This window comes from Panulirus ornatus, chromosome 21 (assembly GCF_036320965.1).
Source record: "Panulirus ornatus isolate Po-2019 chromosome 21, ASM3632096v1, whole genome shotgun sequence".
Classification (NCBI taxonomy): Eukaryota; Metazoa; Arthropoda; class Malacostraca; order Decapoda; family Palinuridae; genus Panulirus; species Panulirus ornatus.
Window position 1 is genome coordinate 27,703,901 of NC_092244.1, and position 20,000 is coordinate 27,723,900.

The following is a 20,000-nucleotide window of genomic DNA, read 5'->3' on the forward strand; positions in this document are numbered from 1 at the left end:
GCCGGCCGGTCAGAGCGCGTCGCGTTGTTATCTCTTGTGGCTCGTCCCCCGCCACACACACACACACACACACACACACACTGTGTGGTCAGGGAGCCACGTCTCTGATGTTCTTGTGTGAATTCCTTGAGTGCCTGGCTTTCTTCAGAGCTGGCCTTCCGCTACCCCGTCTGCCACACACTGTGTCTTTACCTCCATGTTACCTTCTTCACAACCCTCATAATTCATCATTTTCATGAGTTTTCCGTCAGTTCATAATAATATCGGACGTTTTTAAATTTCCCCGTCCAATCATCATCAAACATCATCTGATACATAGATCTTAATGTAACTGCTGATATACAACGACGATAGATGTCTCTGCTGTGCCCGCAACGCATTTACAATACTCTCTGCTGTACCCGCAACACATTTGCATTACTGTCTGCTGTACCCGCAACACATTTACATTACTGTCTGCTGTACCCGCGACGCATTTACAATACTGTCTGCTGTACCCGCAACACATTTACATTACTGTCTGCAGTGCCCGCAACACATTTACATTACTGTCTGCTGTACCCGCGACGCATTTACAATACTGTCTGCTGTACCCGCAACACATTTATATTACTGTCTGCTGTGCCCGCAACACATTTACATTACTGTCTGCTGTACCCGCGACGCATTTACAATACTGTCTGCTGTACCCGCAACACATTTACATTACTGTCTGCTGTACCCGCAACACATTTACATTGCTGATAACGCTGCAAAACAAAACAGGAGGCTGTAATACATCAGAGACTCCTGCTGAAATACATTTGTTTGGAATATTTGTTGTGCGAATTTGTTTCTCCATCAAACATGAGAATTACGGACGAAAGCTGTGCAGGAATTTCATTACGTTGTACGCACACCTCATCTTGTCTCTATAGCGCAGGTTATACATTTGGCCTTAGAACAAAATTCTGTGGAACTGCAGAAGGTTGGTGGCGTGTGTTATTACGGCAAAGTGATTTAAAAGGCATGTATCTCTGTGGCCGACAGACGTAGGGGGTAATTATGGTAAATACACATCATGATGGTTTATGTATCATAACTGGAGACGTGTGTGAGTGGAGGCTGGCTGGTGTGGTACTGTGTGGTGGTGGCCTAAGTACTTGGCTAGGCCGATGCCTAGCGAGGAGGCTCTGTCTTTTACAGGCATTTCCCTGTTTTACCTACGCCTCTACTCCACTCCTTCCTGTTCCTCACACCATTTTCTTTTTCACCTCCCCTACATGTGTGGCACACCCTTTCTCCCACCGCCACTCTATAACCTCATCAGTGCCTCACCATTTCCGTCCTGAGCTCTGCTTTTGCAAAGAATCATCGAATAACCTTTTCATGGAACGCTTTAAGATACCTGATATTTTTCCCCTTTCTTTTCTCAGAAATGATATTCTGCAGCCAAGCTTCGAAGATCTTAGGGTTAAGTCATCTGATTATGCACAGTGGTTGTATGGTATATGTATAAGATATTCTGATTCTCTTCAATTTTGGATTAAATTTGGTTCATCTCATTAATGGCCAGACTTCCACCTGCAGCACTGCTCCCCCTCACAGTAGCCATCACAGTGTTGTGTTATCGTCAGTAAAACGTGTTGCATGGTCGCTGGCAAGTACGGTCGCCAGGGTAAACATTTCCCTGTTTTCCTCGACAACAGGTCAGAGCTTTGAGGCACAGCTGCAGCGAAGATTTTCGCCAGCTCTTGTCCTGGTTAACCAGTTTTATTTTTTCCTCCTGTGGTTGCTGAACGCACTGAAGAGTACTCCTTAAGCAGAATTCTGAGATCAGTGTATGAATTTCGTTGAGGATACATAGAGAGCGTTGCTTCTATAGGAAGGTATGAGAAGGAAATCTTGAGTAATTGTGTAGCTTATAGGGAAGAAAAGGGTGTTATCCTCCCTGAACTCTTTATGTCCAAGACTCACATCTGAAGTATATTGCTTGCGCCTATGTTAGAAATGACCATGATGACCACTGGTATAAAGAAGGTAATATAGACGTAATTAAACCTGTACTACATCCAATGACATGTAATTGATGCAAGCAGTTCAACCCTATTAACCCAGGATTCGAATGAGGGTCAAATACGCTCCCCGATTATCGAGTATTTGACTCGGGGTTCGAATCCTGGGTACATAGAAGCGAGTCATTGGCACAAACGTGACTCTTTTTAACGTAAATGAGACAGTTTCTTTAACACAGTTTATCAAGTGCTTGAAGCCAGAGTTGATGGAGTCTGAGCATTTATCAAGGGAAGAACTAATTTCATAACTAGTTGGCTAACTAGAGCTGTTTATATTTGATATAAGATTATTTAATTTCATTTGCTTCTTCGGGCCCTCCTTGAGCTTGGCTTCGAAGCTTCGATCATTCTGTGATTCGAAGCTTCACTGATTCTGGGTGCTTCAATGGCCAGATATAGTCCACGAAACACACTTCCTCAGTTCTATGGCCCGTGCTCCCTATACGGCCCTCTCCACCCAAGACCCCCCCACCCAGTGGTGGTCTGTCTAGTCTCTGTGGCCAGCTCGGGCCACCCGGTTAGCCGTGGTGGCCTGTGCAGGACATAGCTAATCAAATCTAGACCAAAAAGATAGTCTTCTGGGATGTACTACACCTTAAATGTGTTTGGACTGGGTTCTTTACTCACACCAGACCGTTATACTATGCTTAAAGGAAATCCGTAATACCTTAGGGGAGTTCTTGTTCTCGGTCACATACATAGACACACACATGCGTACGAGCCAGTGTTCCATTACGCGGTGTTAACCGTATCGGTAGTTAGTTTCGGTGGGGTACTGGTCAGCGTCACGAACTATCGATTCCTGAGTACGTGACCTGGGCCAAGCTTGTAGTTTCACAGCCAACAAGCTGTTTATCATTCCCTTTGGAAGTGGTTGGCGAGGTAGCGCGAGGAACAGACGAGGAAATAGTCTCATTCGCTCACATCCATTCTCTAGCTGTGTGTAATGCGATCCATTCTCTAGCTATGTGTAATGCGCCGACTCCATATCGGTCCATCAGCAACAAAGCCCCATAGACTTCTTTGTGGTTTCGCCCAACCACTTCATATGTCCTGGTTCAGTCCAGTAACAGCACGTTATTCCCTGTATACCACATAACTCCAATTTGCTCTATCCCTTACACGCCTCACACACTCCTGCATGATCAGGCCCCGAACCTTCAAAGCATCTTTCACTCCTTCCTTCCACCACCTCCTTGGTTTTCCCCTTTACCTTCTTCCCTCCACTTCTGATATGTTTATCCTCTTAGTCAACCTCTCCTCACTCATCCTCTCCATATGTCCAAACCATTTCAGCACAACTTCTACAGCTCTCTCATACATACTCCTCGTACTACCAAGCCTTTCTCTGACCCTATGACTTTTTAATCGACCATTCCTCCAAACAACGCGTAGCCCTCAAGCATTTCATTACCAACACACCCACCCTCTTTACATCTCTGTCTAAAGCCCACGCCTTGCTTCCACACAGCACCGACGGGACTACCATACCATTAAATATACGCATCTTCGGAAGCTGAACGTCACCGTGGACAGGAGGGCCCTCCACACAATAACTTATGAATCGGGTGAAACGCTTGACGATTTTTTGTGTGACGTGAAATAGCATATTTTTGTGATTTTTGTGAGACCTGTTCAAACAGCCTCCAAGAAGCCGGATCTTTGTAGTGACTTGCGATGAGGAAGCATTGAAAGGCATATATGAGAGAAGAGGATATAGTTATAAAGTGCCATTAACATACGTTGAGTTTCCGAATGTTAGTACTACGTACAGTACAGTGATTCGAGGCTCGCTGGGTCATACGTTACCAAAAGTGTCTCAGACCAAGTAAGAATTAAGCCTAGTCCATTTTGAAGGGGTGGTATGGATCGCCACAAGGACATGCATACGTGCGAGGCTGTGGATAAGGACTGCTTGAGCTGTAGCAAGCGAGGCCACTTTGCGGTGATGTGTACAAAATCTGTGTAGGCTTCGTGAGATGAAATTTCGAAGTAGTTCCTCAGAACGAAGCTCGAGGCCCGAGCGTCACATCCAGGCCGTTCACCAGCTCCTCACAGGCGTCTACGGTATTAGCTAACAGTGTTGGTGGGTTCAGCGCCACGGGTGGAGGTCAGCGCCACCCACCCTCCTGGCTGCGACACCCCCTGGCTAGGACAGAGGCCGCTGTCATGGGGCTTGATGTGGCTGAATCTCAAGATATCTCTCAGTCCGCCCTAGAGCTCCCATGAAGCACTGATCTCTTCGCTGCGGGTTGCTAGCCTGGGGACCTCGTAACACCTGGTGCCGGGAGACGGACGCACGAAAATAGTGGTGTAAGTCAAGGTGGTGAGGGGAGCCCTGCTAAGCTGATTTGACTCCTGCCAGAGGATAGTCCTGCCCAGATCCAGCCTCTTAGGCTGATGGAGTCAGAGGTGAGCCAAGGATGAGCATGTGATGCACAATCAATTTGCCGATGGTATAGCACCAATCAAATTATGAACCGCCCAGAGCGAGCCGGGAGTCGCCCCCTACTCCACCGATGGTGGTGCTAGGGTGGCAGCACGATCACAGCTCCACAACAGCACAGTGAGCAGGACACGCCGCCGCCATAGTTGCATCCTTACCAAGGGGTCTACGATGCATCGCAGACACCGCGGGAGATGTAGGGAGGCCCCACGCGTGTCCAGCTCACCGATGATGCTCCTCCTTTCGCCGTGACAGCTTCCTGCACCATCCCTCACAGCTGACGTGCGGACACTGAGGCACAACTGGATGGCTTGCTTTCTCAGTCCATCATGGAGGAGGTGGACTACCCTACAGCTTAGTGCCATCTTAATATCTCAGTTGTCTGGAGCGGGGTTGTGTGTGTCACTCCGTCCGAGGGCCGGCATACCCCGTGCAGACCCCTCGTGACGCCACAGCTGCCGTAGGATCATAAAACACAATGGACGTAAACAATACTGTAGACTGACGTATCTAGGGTGAATGGATTAGGCTGTATTCAGTGCTGGTGGAAATTCCTGACTGACAGGGAGTCGCGGTACGCAGTGGTCGAGTTGGAACTGGCTGCCCTTCTCTAAGCAGTTCGGAAGTGTGGTACTGAAGATCTCACAGGCCTTCCATACTTTGACCTGGTTGCTGGTCCCCGCCGTCTGGTTCCCATCCTCAACTCCAAATTTCTCAGTGCAGTTGAGAAGCCTCGCTTGCAGCGGATACGTGATAAGCTTTCAAGATATAGCCTCACAGCTCGCTAGCAAAAGGGTGCTTCTCACAGCATATCCGACGCAGTGTCCCGTCCACCAGTTCAGGATCCTACCGACGGTGAGGACGCATCAGAGTGTTGATGACCTGGATCTCGTCCATCCCGCTGTATTGTCTGCCTTTAATGCTGCCTGCGGGGAGGGCACACGTCTGGCACTTCTCGAGAAACAAACCTTGGGGAAAGTACATACGTGCTATTGCAACACGGGACGTGGAAGTGATGATCATCAGCGTCGGTGTAAGTTTCCTTTGGTTTATGTTCGCGGACGTGCTATGAGGACCGGCGGAGGACCACAGTTCCCGTCGTCTACGGTACGGTGGTGAGGGATGGAGCACCGTGTGACGCACCTCGCCTTACAACTCTCGGGCCAACGAAAACGTGGAAGCTGCGGTCAAAACAGCCAAGAAGCTGTTAATACCAACAACAGGAAAGGAACGCCGGGATGAGGACGACTTCACTCGTCGGCTATTGGAGCTGAGGAATACGCCCCACGCTGAGGGAAGGTCGCCAGCGCAGATTTACTTCAAGGTCATCGATGAGGTGGGCGGTACCTGTACATCATCGCTCGTTTGCCCCAGAGTGGCACCGTTACTGCAGATGAATTTGGCTCTAGAGCTAAGCACCCGAGAAGACAAGTGCGGCATGACTCCACAGCGCGAGAGCCTCCCCGGGCGCACCTTGGCGCCTGTGTCAACGTCCAGGACTACGCGACTAGTCGCTGGAACAGACCGGGACTTTAGCGTCAAGATGGGTAGTGGTCGCATTCTATAGAGGAGCAGGGAGTTCCTCCGTCCCCGCAGTCTGATGGTGTCAGGGAGCGCCGTGAAGTCTACACCTAAAGCAAAGGCTCCAGCGGCACGTAACAGCTACCAGTGCCCTGACCCATGGCTTCCGTCGAACTCAAGTCTGGTGGAGCGTTCACGCAAGCCGCTCTCGTACCGTAGTGGCCGCCATGGAAAAAGCTCCACGGCGAGTGGCGGTGAGGAGAGATTCTCGGACTTACCTCGACGAAGAGTAAGAAACTTCAGACATCATAGATCCTTAAGTCGGCCCCGATGCCTTAGAAGGAGTGGCGTACGTGCTAACCCAAGAGGGTGAGCGAGTGCCGTGGTAGCTGTATTGTGGCGGGAATGACTCAGTGTGTGCATGAGTGCTGCGCTCTAGTGGTGTGAATGCGCTTTGCCGCCCAGTTGTGGTCAGTTGCTTGTCTGAGTGGTTGGGTATGGAAGAGTGGCGTGAGGTGTCATGTTGGAGTGTTACCCTGTGACGGGTCAAAATGTATTCCGCACCACTACTGTACAGACCCACCCACTAAATGCATGTGTCAAGCCGATGTTTCCATACAACATTGGAACAATATTGCGTGTGTCGTGGCGTACCATTTGTGGAAGCCTGGTGTGTGAACACTCATTCGAAGTCTCAAACAATGCTCTCTGGGTGAGTCTGGTGTGTTACAACCTCTGATGTGTTATAGCGCACCTCGTGTGTTACGAAATCGTCACTAGGTGTCGCAGTGTACTTTGTACGAGACCCGTATGTCGGAAAGGTTGTGTCTGACTCGAGAACGTTGTCTCTGAAAACGTTATGTTAACCTTGTGTTATTCTAGCGTGTCTGTACTGCTCCTGGGTGTCACAGTGCACTTCGTGTGGGTCTGATAGCATCTTAGTCGGTTACTGTATCATGGTGCAAGTTGTTTGAAAGGCTGGTGCTCTGAGGTGGCACTATGGACCGCATTTGAGATTGTAATGCGCTAACTTTGAAGATATTGTGGTACACCTTGTGTTAGAAACAGACTTGTTAGAACACGTATTAGTAAAGCATCACGTTGTATCTAATGCATTAAGGTTTGTTAGATGTTATTATGGACCTTCTGTGTGAGTGGAGTGTGTTAGTACTCAAAAATGTCATGATGCAGTTTGCGTGTGTCTCTTGTGTTCGCACTCTTCAGTGTGTGGTCCACCTGACGTCAGAAATCTTCTTAAAGTTAGGCATGACGTTTGCTTTTATCCATTCCCCTGGCTATTCTGCCTTTCTTCAGCTACAACTTGAACTACATTTCAAGCGGTTTGTCAGGTATGATGTCCATAAGATTCGCTATCGGCCCCGCATATATTTTCAAAAAGCGATACACAGTTATCGTTTATCATGGGTACAAGCATATGACGCTCAGGATGAAATTATCGTACATCTGTTTCCTCAGACTAGTGTTTGTAGCGCTATGAGCTCCGCCTCAGTGTGCCTCAGGCTATTTTGAGGGATATCATCATTATTCTTCCGAGTTGCTACTTGATTTTAGGAACTTCCCTTCTAGGTGCTGTATTACTTCCACTCGCTTCAAGATGGCTGACTGCTGCCTTTCTGCGAAGGAGAAAGCCCAAATTATCGCCTGGAAGCAAGGCAGTGTGGGTATACGTGAGGTTTCTAGGCCCTTAGGGCGCTCAGAACGCACGATCAGGCAGCTGCCTCGTGCAGCACTTCATCAGTGCCTCGCTTCGTTCAGGAGATTAAGACCCTGTGAACCCAAAACATGAACCTACAGTACTTCAGGAACCCTTCCAGCCCCATACCCAGGCATCTGCATATGGTAATCAAGGCCATAGGTGGGATGAGGAAGCCATCACCTGCGAAAATGTATGGGATGGTGGACGAGGCTTCTTATGGACGCTGTACCTGCGTACATCCTCAGTACATAGTGGGAGGTGTCATTACCACTAAGAACGGGCCTTGTATAGGTTAAGACGCTTGAGTATTATCTCTGTCTTTGCTAGACATTACAATGCTTTCCGAGACCTCCTCCCAGTTTTGTTTTGTGCGTGTGTTTGATTACTGTGTTGTCAGTGTGTTACGGGGAGTGAGTTTGAGACTCGTGTTGCCCTGTCTCTTAGCCTTGCGTATATGGATTATGTCTATACTCCCATGCACACACACACACACACACACACACACACACACACACAGGTACCCATTTATCAACCAGCCCCGAATTGAGGAAGAACACCTGGCATGGGTGTGGGCCGACTGCCACGCCCATGATTCGAACCTGTGCGAGTCTGAGCCCGGCATGGCCCATGCTGACTTGTCAGTAGCACTAACCACATAGTGTGTGTGTCTGTGTGTGTCTGTGTGTGTGTTTTCATCCCTTACACGTCACTCTCCTCATTTTCAGGAAAGTTTGTAAAGTCTGTGTCATGACACACCTTGACGCATTCTGTGATCTACCATAGTCTTTTGGCATGTACTTTTCCTTTGATTCTTTGAAACTGATCCTAGAGCGAACCTAAAATCTCACAAAGATTGAAATTTTGAAATTAAAGTCAATGTTACCTCGACTGAAATGAGGTTGGGACATAAAAACTGGGTCTGTGGTGGCTTATGTATCTTAATTTCCGTGTGGCTGAGGTAGCTGAATCTAACCCTTGATGTATATACATAAAATGGATATAGGTTGCATTAATTTCCTCACACTATTTCGGTTTATAAACGTAAATCTTCTTTTACAGTTGACAACTGGTGACCTGTTTACTGCAGAGGGACTTCCCCACCTTATCTCAGTCCCTGGGGGTTCAACACCGCCTACAGGACGATAAAAGGTAAGATAATCTCGTATATAGTGTGAGTGCTCAAGTATATAGTGTGGGTTCCCCATTATAGTGTGGTTGCTCAAGTATATAGTGTGGGTGCTCAAGTATATAGTGTGGGTGCTCAAGTATATAGTGTGGGTGCTCAAGTATATAGTGTGGGTCCCCTATTATAGTGTGGGTGCTCAAGTATATAGCGTGGGTCTCCCATCATAGTGTGGGTGCTCAAGTATATAGTGTGGGGTCCCTATTATAGTGTGGGTGCTCAAGTATATAGTGAGGGTGCTCAAGTATATAGTGTGGGTCCCCTATTATAGTGTGGGTGCTCAAGTATATAGCGTGGGTCTCCCATCATAGTGTGGGTGCTCAAGTATATAGTGTGGGTCTCCCATTATAGTAGTGTATATGTGGGTGCTCATATATATAGTGTGGGTGCTCAAGTATATTGTGTGGGTGCTTCACACAGCACTATCAAAGGGAGAAATGATACGAGGAACTCCTGAAGGATATTTGAAATAACAGATACGCTGTCGGTGGTAGACTCTGTCAAGGGGTTTGAATAACGTATATCAGAACTTCCAGTCGGCAGATGGGGTTGTGGTAGCGACATTACTGGTTTTGTTGTGTACGTGTCGTCTCACATCCATGGATAGCAAGATCGTGCTGTTCAGAGGTTGAAATCGACGCTCATTTTCTTGTGGCGTTAATGGGAAAGTTGTTACTGGCGATCATCGTCAAAGACGTCTCCGTCAACCAAAGAAAGACTGTAGTCATGTACATCAGCTTGGCTTTCAATCATGTCCCACTCCCCTCGCTGTCTCCAGGTTGTTCAGTTCATTAAGCCTTTCAGTGTCACTTTAGACCCTAAAACTAGACCGGAAGGAACACATTAGCACTGTAATCAAGTCCTCCAGCAATCGTCTCTACATTCTTCATAGACGCTTGGATTCCCTGCGCCTAAACTGCTTATATACACACTTATACTAGACGCTCCCAGACCTGCCGCGCTGGCTCATCCTTCCCATCCACCACACAGTGAGGGAGGTAACTGGAAAAGGTGTGGTGAAGGGAATGCCGGACCGGATTCTTATCCCTCTTAAACCAGCTATCAAGAGGCACTTCATGTTCTGGTCATGACCGATATTCGAGACGATAACAAGTCCTGCCCTAATATCGTCCCTCAGATATCTCAAAGTCGGTAGATCGTAAACTCCAGGAAACAGTCATTCGAGATAAGATTGTAAATCATGTGGATTACAACTACGTAATAAAGGGTTTTCAGTGATGCTTTCGACGAAATGGTTTCCGGTTTGACAAATCTATTTTTTCTTTCCCTTGATCAACATTCACGATGAAAGTAAGGATGATTCTTATCTGTTTAGATTTTTCATAAAGCTCTCGATTGATTCCCTCGTCAAAGATTACAGGCGAAAGTTATCATAGGGTTTATCTGGTATTGGGAAATTGGTTTGCTTACTGTAAACAAAGAGCAGTGGTGAACGGTCAAGCCTAATGATTGTTGAACGTAACAAGTGGCGTGCCACAAGGATCAGTTTTGGGACCAGTTATCCATCTCATATGTATTAGTGACATTGATAATGGGCTGCGTTGTGATATGTCGAAATAAGAAGATGCTATGAAGCATCGGGAAATAAATCCACACCCGAAATTATACTTCTATAACTTTAAGCTGACAAACTTGATGGGCTGGGTTTTCAGGTGGCAGATGAATTTCAGCATCACGAACAAAGTTTTGCGCAGCGTTGATACAAACGAGAAGGCAAGCTACAATGTGAAGTCTGGTGATCTAGAAAAAATAGGTACTGTAGTCTCTGATCTAAAGTCAAGTAAGCGATGCAAAAAGTAAATCAGGCAACTATAACATCATTGAAGACCAAGGCATAATCATCATTAATGGGTTTCTTTCTGCGTTTTTCTAATTTACGAACAAATGTTCGTGGTTCTTCTGACAGCCGGAAAAGTAAGTTCCCAATTGCCATTATCATTATATTTTCAGAAATTGCACTATCTAGGGCATTTGTCAGATTCACACCACGGAATTTTAAGAAATTCTTACACGCGCTGTGATATACACACAGACGGGAAATATAAAATCCAGAGGACAGCAGTGCACTGCATGAAGGCTAGAGAAGGACTGAAGGGTGTTGGTCGTCAGGCTTCGCATATGGGCTCAGCTACCTAGGAAGTCTAGATGAAGTCGTCTCTGATGGTTGGAAGGGGCCAAGCAATCTCTAGGATCTGAACCTGTATTATCAAAGTACTTCTACCGTTTGTAATTTGCCTCAGTCTTTTCATTTCCAACACGTCCGCCCAGTTACTTTCTCCTGCGTTCGAGACTCCGAGACTCTCTCGCTCAACACTCTCAGGACCACCGCTTCTTTCAAACATGTCATCCATCTTTACCCTGACACTGACCTCTCCCTCCACACGCTCCTTGATTCCCCCAGGACCTTAGCCCTCCCTTCCATGATTTCACCTGCTTCAGGAGTCCACTCGTAGGTGCTTAAAACACTCCATTTCCTCCGGGTCCTCTCCTCTCAAACCTTCACTCAGATTCTCTTGTCTCATCGCCCTGGTGCACCTCGATAATTTAGTTTACATTTACCCTTTAACTTCCCCCTTCACACGCTTTCTTGTCATCAGCTTCTGGTGTTTCTCCCCTCGAGTCTGCCGCCTAGAGCTGTTCCGTCTAGGGGCATCTAATGATTCACCAGCTTCCACACCCTCCCACCCCCAGCACACCCTCGACCAGGCCCCTCGCTCTAAGATTCTTGTGTTTACCTCCTTCCTCACCCTGTTGAGGGAGAGTGTAACACGAAAGTCTGTGGGCAGCACCGAGATCATCCATGTGTAGGTCAGCCTTCATGCACATACCAGGCTATGTGTAGGTCATCCTTCATAGATCTGCCAGGCTACATGTAAAATGTTGCTACAATTCTACTTTTTTTTACGTTAGCTGAGACGGTACGGGCAGCTGAGGCCCTAATCAAGGACATTCCATTGACGCTATATATATATATATATATATATATATATATATATATATATATATATATATATATATATATATGTATATATATATATCGTAACTTAAGCCAGATACCCATTCTAATGACTGATTTCCGAGGGGTGGATGAACAGCTGGCTTGACTGTGGACCGACTGCCGCAAACCAGGATTCGAACCATATGCGCTCGACCTTGGGCGGCCCGTGGATGCGTCACAGTCAGGAACGCTAACCGCTACACCTCTCTAGCGGACCAAGGTCGCTAAAGTGGCTAAGTACGAGCGAGTGAACACCTCGGCGAAGAAGGCTTTCCCGGTGTTGATCCTGGAGATTCCTTCTGCAATGAAGATGTCGTTAGCGTTGCTGCAGAACCGTTGACCAAGTTGGTGATAGCGCTCCCAAAAATCCTCCGTTCTTTTCAAGAGCGTGTTGCTGGTAACTACCAGACGTAACGAGCATGTTGCTGGTAACTACCAGACGTAACGAGCATGTCAGTGGTAACTACCAGTCATAACGAGCATGCTGGTGGTAACTACCAGTCATAACGAACATGTCCTTGGCAACTACCAGACGTAACGAGCATGTCGGTGGTAACTACCAGACGTAACGAGCATGTCGGTGGTAACTACCAGACGTAACGAACATGTTGCTGGTAACTACCAGGCGTAACGAGCATGTCGGTGGTAACTACCAGACGTAACGAGCATGTCCTTGGTAACTACCATACATAACAAGCATGTCCGTAGTAACTACCAGGCGTAATGAGCATGTCGGTGGTAACTACCAGACGTAACGAGCATGTCCTTGGTAACTACCAGACATAATGAGCATGTCTTTGGTAACTACCAGACGTTAACTACCTTAAATAACGAGCATGTCTTTGGTAACTACCGGACGTAACGAGCATGTCGTTGGTAACCATCAGACGTAACAGAAAGACCATTAAGGTTCGTACCATCACAGCTGTCCACTGCTGGATCAGCCATGTTGCTCAACTGGTCATCGTGGAGAACAGTGTGGGGTTCCTTCATACTAATATTTCCACCTTGTGACCTGAGACGATGGTGCATCCGACCACGACCTCCTGACCTCATCTTTGTCATCCAGAGCCGTTGCTGTTGCTAGCAACAACCATGGCTTATGTTTCAGAGGCTTTGCAACTCTCGCCGCTCGCTTCAAAAGGCCATTACGGCCCGAGTAGGAGAAGGATCAGTGTTTCAGCACCCACAATACTGCACTCTGTCGCTGGGCAGCTCGCTCACCGCCACACCCAGGAAGTTGGTTTCGACGACCATTTTATGAAGAATGTCACCTCTGCTTGTGAAAGAGTCAGCCTCATCGAGAGGAGCAGCAGTCAGCTTCACCTCCTGGAACCATCTGTTCTCTTACACTCTGCAAGTCTGAGGGTCTTAATGATATTACTGAAGAACTGGAAGTCAAACGCGTAACTACTTCGCACATCTCAGGACGCTCGCCCATGTGACCACCGACTGTGCCACACGTTCCTTTCCACGTTCCCTCAGTTATTACGACCCCGGGCCACTGACCGCTGACCCCGTTCCTTAATTTAGATAACCATTTTTCACGTTCCACCGTCAGTTCATAGTACTTCTGAGCGTTATGATGTGAACCATGGCATAACAAACACGGTAATTACAGCACTAATTACTCTGCATAAACACACGCATAAACACACTGAAAGATGTGAGAGTGAGTGAGAGTGTACAGACTGACCAGTTGGTCGAGATGCTGAAGCGCGCAGGGAAGACATCCTTCGTTCAGCGAGGCTGACGTGGGTGAGGGTAACACATCCTTCATACAGCGAGGCTGACGAGAGATGGCAGGCCCTTCTCAAGCTAACACAGGCCGCTTTATAGTCGTTTGGATGGGCGTAATCTAGCAGCAGTTTAGACTAGTTTGGATGGGCCTAATCCAGCAGCGGTTTAGACTAGTTTGGATGGGCCTAATCCAGCAGCGGTTTAGACTAGTTTGGATGGGCCTAATCTTGCAGCGGTTTAGACTAGTTTGGATGGGCCTAATCCAGCAGCGGTTTAGACTAGTTTGGATGGGCCTAATCTAGCAGCAGTTTAGACTAGTTTGGATAGGCCTAATCCGGCAGCAGTTTAGACTAGTTTGGATGGGCCTAATCTAGTGGCGGTCTAGGGTAATTTAGTGGAGGTCTGGATTAGTATGGATGGGCTGGATGAGGCTGTGGCGCTGAACTGCAACACAAGGACGGGGATGCTCTGATAGCAGAGCTGACGGTGGCGTGACTGGTGCTGTGATTTCGTTCGTAAATGGGTGATGACAGTTTAGGAGGGACGGAATAATCCTGCATGGTCGTTTGTCTACCTTATGTAATCTAGCAGTTCCAGATGTGTGTTGGACATGGAGAAAGAGCAGACAAAGTGCAGACAGTGGGAGGAGTAGGTCACTCTGGGAAGAATTGTTTAGATGTTCTTGAGTTCAGATGCAGGGAGTGTCGTAAACAGACTCGGAATGTAAAGATAGCGGCTTAAAAGTTCCATGACGGTACGGATATTGTCGTTTCGACTTGGTATATTGTTCAAAATGACATTAAGAAGCCTGGAAACTGAGCATCTTAAAGAGACTGGAGCTTAGGGAGATCTTAAGTGGCGAGAGATGGCTGGAAGGAAGATTGATGTGCATAACTTCTGATATATACTGCTGACGGAGTTGGCGGTTGCCCAGCGCTGGGGACTTCTAAGGGTGCTCTGACGAGCGATATAGCCATGGGAGAGGAGATGGTCATTGTCAATGCCAATACCAGGAATAAGGTAGCCACCACTCCTACGAAGTAGGTGTAGCCATGGCGCCACCATTTATAAGGATGAAGAAACAAACTGGTTTCATTTTGTCTCCTATAGGTCGCAATGGTGAAGGACTGGAACTTGGAGGTGGCCTCTCAGAAGCGTACAGCCTAATGACACTCGCTGGGGTAATCTGCAAAGCATGGAATATGATTTTTATGCAACTCTAATGACTGTTGATTATTACTTAATGGATGACTGAGTTGAAATCTTTGATGAAGCAATAGAGATCTTGCGTCTCTCTAGTATGCGACTAATAAAGTCAGACTGCTGACCAAGCGCTGGGTGATAGACAATGGTCTTCCTACTAACTGGCTGCTGAAGGTCTGTGGAGCTTGTGTTTTGTCTATGTTAGCCCAAATGAACGCAAAACTTTCACTGAGGGAGCTGGGGAGTCAGGGGTGATCGTAATGGGTTGCATTGCATCGAGATGGTAAGTTTGTTGACTCCAGTATTTGGGGATACATATGAAGTCTTGCAGCCAATCGGGGCATAGATAGATTGCTGGAGAGAGAGAGAGAGAGAGAGAGAGAGAGAGAGAGAGAGAGAGAGAGAGAGAGAGAGAGAGAGAGAGGCATTAATGATGGAGCGGAGGAGATTGGCGTATTTAAGAGAAAACTTGAAGGGCTTCGTGAGTCAATGTTTGTGGTGGAGCGTTTTACCTCGAGGCTATGTACCCGTCTGGCGACTTGAGATGCATGCATGGGTCTCATGAGTATTGAGGTTGGGAGGTCGCCGCTTTGGAGGCAGCTGATGGCAGGTGTTGGCGAGATGTCTGTGCAGACGGTGGCGAAGTGTTTGTTTGTTAACCGAGCTGGTTTGCTTCCACGCTGGCGAGTTGATTAACGCAGGGAGAGGAGGGGGCGTCTGCTTGTTCAAACCGATCAGCTCTTGTAGTTCCCAGACTACTGGATAATGTTGGACTGTTCCAGCTGCGTTGTCTTGGCAAGGGAGTGAGATTTTCGCGGGGAGTATTTTCCGAATATATTACAGACGATGTTGAGAAGGTGGTGTTGCCTTGGCAGAAGACTCGGTTCTTTGGTTGGCTGTGATCCAGGGAACAAGTGAGTGATCTTGTGTATCTCGGGGAAGAAGCAACGTTTGGCTTCCGTGATAGCGATGACGTGATCCGGCTTCTATATCGTCCACGCTCATGGACGACGAGAGGTGTCCAACACGACGAACCACGTAGGCTGAAGTAAGGTCATGATGAGTGTCCTGACCGTTTGTAGTGAAGGTCAACAACTTGGGAGAAATACAATTGTGTCAGCTGATTCATAACGTCGCTCGAACTGAAATCCTTCCACAAATGTCACCAGGTATTAAACTGGTACTTGCTCTGAGCAAGGTGCTCACTGGTGCTCTGAGAAGTCTTCACCAACACATGTAACAAGACGAATGGTTATCGATATGTAACAGAGGCAAGTGCTTAAGGAGCAGCTGAGTAAGTGAATCTACAATTTCGATGCAAGGGACCAGCTATTAATGATGGATGCGAAAGTAGGGAATGTGGCAGTTGAGGGTTCAAATGGGGCTCTGGGTATCCGGTATCCAGTGCTGTCCACGGAAATGTGAACACCTTGTTGAGGTGTGTGCTGAAAAAGGACTGGCGATTGGCAATACCTGGTTTATAAAGAGGGACATAGATGAGTATGCGTAAGCGTGCAGTATTGGATTACGTACAAATTGATATTCGCACAAAAGAGAGACTCTTAGATGTGAATGTGCTGAGAGGAGCACCTATTGGGATTTCTACACACTTTTGGAAAAGAGCAAATTATACGGGTGATAAGAGGGTGGTGAAAGTGAGCGAGCTTGGAGGAGACTGGGGTAAAGAAATACCTGGAGATACCGAGTGTAAAATGACAAATGGTGAGAGTAAACGAAACTAGGGGAGTGGGTGAGGAATGGGAGGTATTTACGGAAGCATTGCTGGCATATGCGAGAGACATATGTGAGATGCGGAAGGTGGGAGATGGGCAGATAAGTGAGTGGTGGGATGATGAAGTTGTTAGTGAAATAGAAAAAGTGCATGAGAGTTACCTACAGGGAAGGAATGCAAGTCACTATGAGATATACTAGAGGAAGCAGCAAGAGGTCAAGAGGAAGGTAGCAGGGGCTGAAAAAGAGGGTAAATGAGAGATGGGGTAGGCAAGTATCGCCAAACCAAGGGGAGAACAAGACGTTTTTGAAGGTTTATAATGCGAGAGAACAAGTGGGAGCATCGATGAAGGGTGCCAATAGGGAAATAGTAACAGGTAATGATGATGTAAGGAGATGGAGTGAGTATTTTGAAGGACTGTTGAATGTGCTTCATTATAGGGTGGTGGGTGTAGGGTAGAATACATCTTTCCCTTTAACTTCAAATCGTTATTTCTGGTCAGTGTATCTCGTGTGAAGAAATCAAGTTAAATCATGTAATTTATTTAATATTTTGAAGACTTTTGATACATTTGAGTGTAGTTTGTTCTGTTCTGTTCAAAGGAAATGGTTGTAGATAGTTGAGTCTCGCTACTTAGTGACTGGCTGTGAATTATGTAGTTTTATCTTTTACTCACTTTCATTTTTCATCGTCTTGGATCATCTGGTAATCAGAACTGAACAGCGGTCAGCTCACAAACAACCAAGCTGTTCATCCTTCTTTCGTGGATAGTCGATGAATGGATTATATATATATATATATATATATATATATATATATATATATATATATATATATATATATATATATATATATATATATATATATATAACATACAAACCTCCAACAGTCAGGATCGAACCCGGGACCCCTGTGCCACAGGCGGGAATGCTACCGCTAAGCTATGGGCCTGCCTAATAGGAAATAACTATTCGAATACTATGTACTTGAATACTCTTCGTCTCACATTGGTGAGCAACGGGGTCTACACCGGTTATTTCCCAACGGGCGCACATAGCCAGCAGATAGCATTTTTGCCGAACCTAACTGTACAACGCGGAGGTATATAAATACGAATAAAGTGCATATGAACGCGCACCTTCATATAACATACAAACCTCCAACAGTCAGGATCGAACCCGGGACCCCTGTGCCACAGGCGGGAATGCTACCGCTAGGCTATGGGCCTGGCTAATAGGAAATAACTATTCGAATACTATGTACTCGATCCTGGCTGTTGGAGGTTTGCATGTTCTGTGAAGGTGTGCGTTCGTATGCACTTTATTCATATATATATATATATATATATATATATATATATATATATATATATATATATATATATACATATATATATATATATATATATATATATATATATATTATCCCTGGGGATAGGGGAGAAAGAATACTTCCCACGTATTCCCTGCGTGTCGTAGAAGGCGACTAAAAGGGGAGGGAGCGGGGGGCTGGAAATCTTCCCCTCTCGTTTTTTTTTTTTTTTTTTTTTTTTTTTCCAAAACAAGGAACAGAGAAGGGGGCCAGGTGAGGATATTCCCTCCAAGGCCCAGTCCTCTGTTCTTAACGCTACCTCGCTAACGCGGGAAATGGCGAATAGTTTGAAAAAAAAAAAAAAAAAAATATATATATATATATATATATATATATATATATATATATATATATGAAAACAGTTGTACTATTCCACCTCCGAGAGGCGAACTCGGGCTTACGAGAACAGTAGGCGAAGAGCAAACCAGTGGACCACCGCCGGGACATAACCTATCTCTGCTAAGCTGCTTAGGTTAGATGGCTTTTGCCCCAGCGGTGGTCCAGTGGTACGCTCTCCGCCTACTGTTCTCGGCGGCCAGGGTTTGACTCTCGGGCGCCCAGTCGTAAAACTGCCGAAATTGATTTGCATGTGAACCTGTTCTGATATATGATGTTCAGCTTGAATGAGGTAAGTCATGATTAGGATATTCACATCCCTCGCGCCCTAGCAGCTACCTTGGTAAACAAATCATGCTGCCTGCCTGACCAGGGAGCTGCTAAAAGTTTTTCTTTTGTCGTCTATATATTTGCATCTGGAACCTGATATTGTTTTTACTTATCGTATGCGATTAAGTATTACATTAGCGCATTTCAGATTATTACTATTGCCTTGCTTCGAGCTCTTCATCCTCTTGTGGCTTTGATAAAGACTTAGCATTGTATTTTCATGTTTAAGTTTAATCTATTGCTAGATTGCATTAACAATGGGCTTTGCCTACCTTGAACACCATCTGATTTGAATTTAACTACTACGTTAACTTTAAATCTTTCAAAATCATTAGATATTCTTCATTCGTTTTCATTTAGCTTCATGTTTTTTTGTGAATCTTTTCTCTAGAATATAGATCAATGAATAGATGATAATGAGATAATCACTTGTGCCCGTGGTGTAGTGGTTAGCGATCCTAACCGTGACGCATTCACGGGCCGCCCAGGGTCGAAGGCATAGGTTCGAATCACGGTTACGGCAGTCAGTCCACAGTCAACCCAGCTGTTCATCCAACCTTAATGTTTGGTCGATAGAATGGGTACCTGGCGCAGGCTACGGTTCATATATATATATATATATATATATATATATATATATATATATATATATATATATATATATATTCTGTGTACAGAATGGAAAAAGGTGAGAACAATGGAAGTAAGGGGAGTGGGGGAGGAATGGGATGTATTTAGGGAATCAGTGATGGATTGCGCAAAAGATGCTTGTGGCATGAGAAGAGTGGGAGGTGGGCTGTTTAGAAAGGGTAGTGAGTGGTGGGATGAAGAAGTAAGAGTATTAGTGAAAGAGAAGAGAGAGGCATTTGGACGATTTTTGCAGGGAAAAAATGCAATTGAGTGGGAGAAGTATAAAAGAAAGAGACAGGAGGTCAAGAGAAAGGTGCAAGAGGTGAAAAAAAGGGCAAATGAGAGTTGGGGTGAGAGACTATCAGTAAATTTTAGGGAGAATAAAAAGATGTTCTGGAAGGAGGTAAATAGGGTGCGTAAGACAAGGGAGCAAATGGGAACTTCAGTGAAGGGCGTAAATGGGGAGGTGATAACAAGTAGTGGTGATGTGAGAAGGAGATGGAATGAGTATTTTGAAGGTTTGTTAAATGTGTCTGATGACAGAGTGGCAGATATAGGGTGTTTTGGTCGAGGTGGTGTGCAAAGTGAGAGGGTTAGGGAAAATGATTTGGTAAACAGAGAAGAGGTAGTAAAAGCTTTGCGGAAGATGAAAGCCGGCAAGGCAGCGGGTTTGGATGGTATTGCAGTGGAATTTATTAAAAAAGGGGGTGACTGTATT

The 20,000-nt window shown here is 46.2% G+C and overlaps 1 protein-coding gene across 4 annotated transcripts in view; it reads left to right on the forward strand.

Moving 5' to 3' along the window:
* Positions 1–20,000, forward strand: part of LOC139756427 (uncharacterized) — a 414,929-nt gene that overhangs the window by 217,926 nt on the left and 177,003 nt on the right. For all 4 annotated transcript variants that reach the window (XM_071675860.1, XM_071675862.1, XM_071675861.1 and 1 more), the window contains one exon: positions 8,798–8,887. The gene's annotated coding sequence lies outside the window, so the exon portion shown is untranslated. The remainder of the gene's footprint in view (positions 1–8,797; positions 8,888–20,000) is intronic.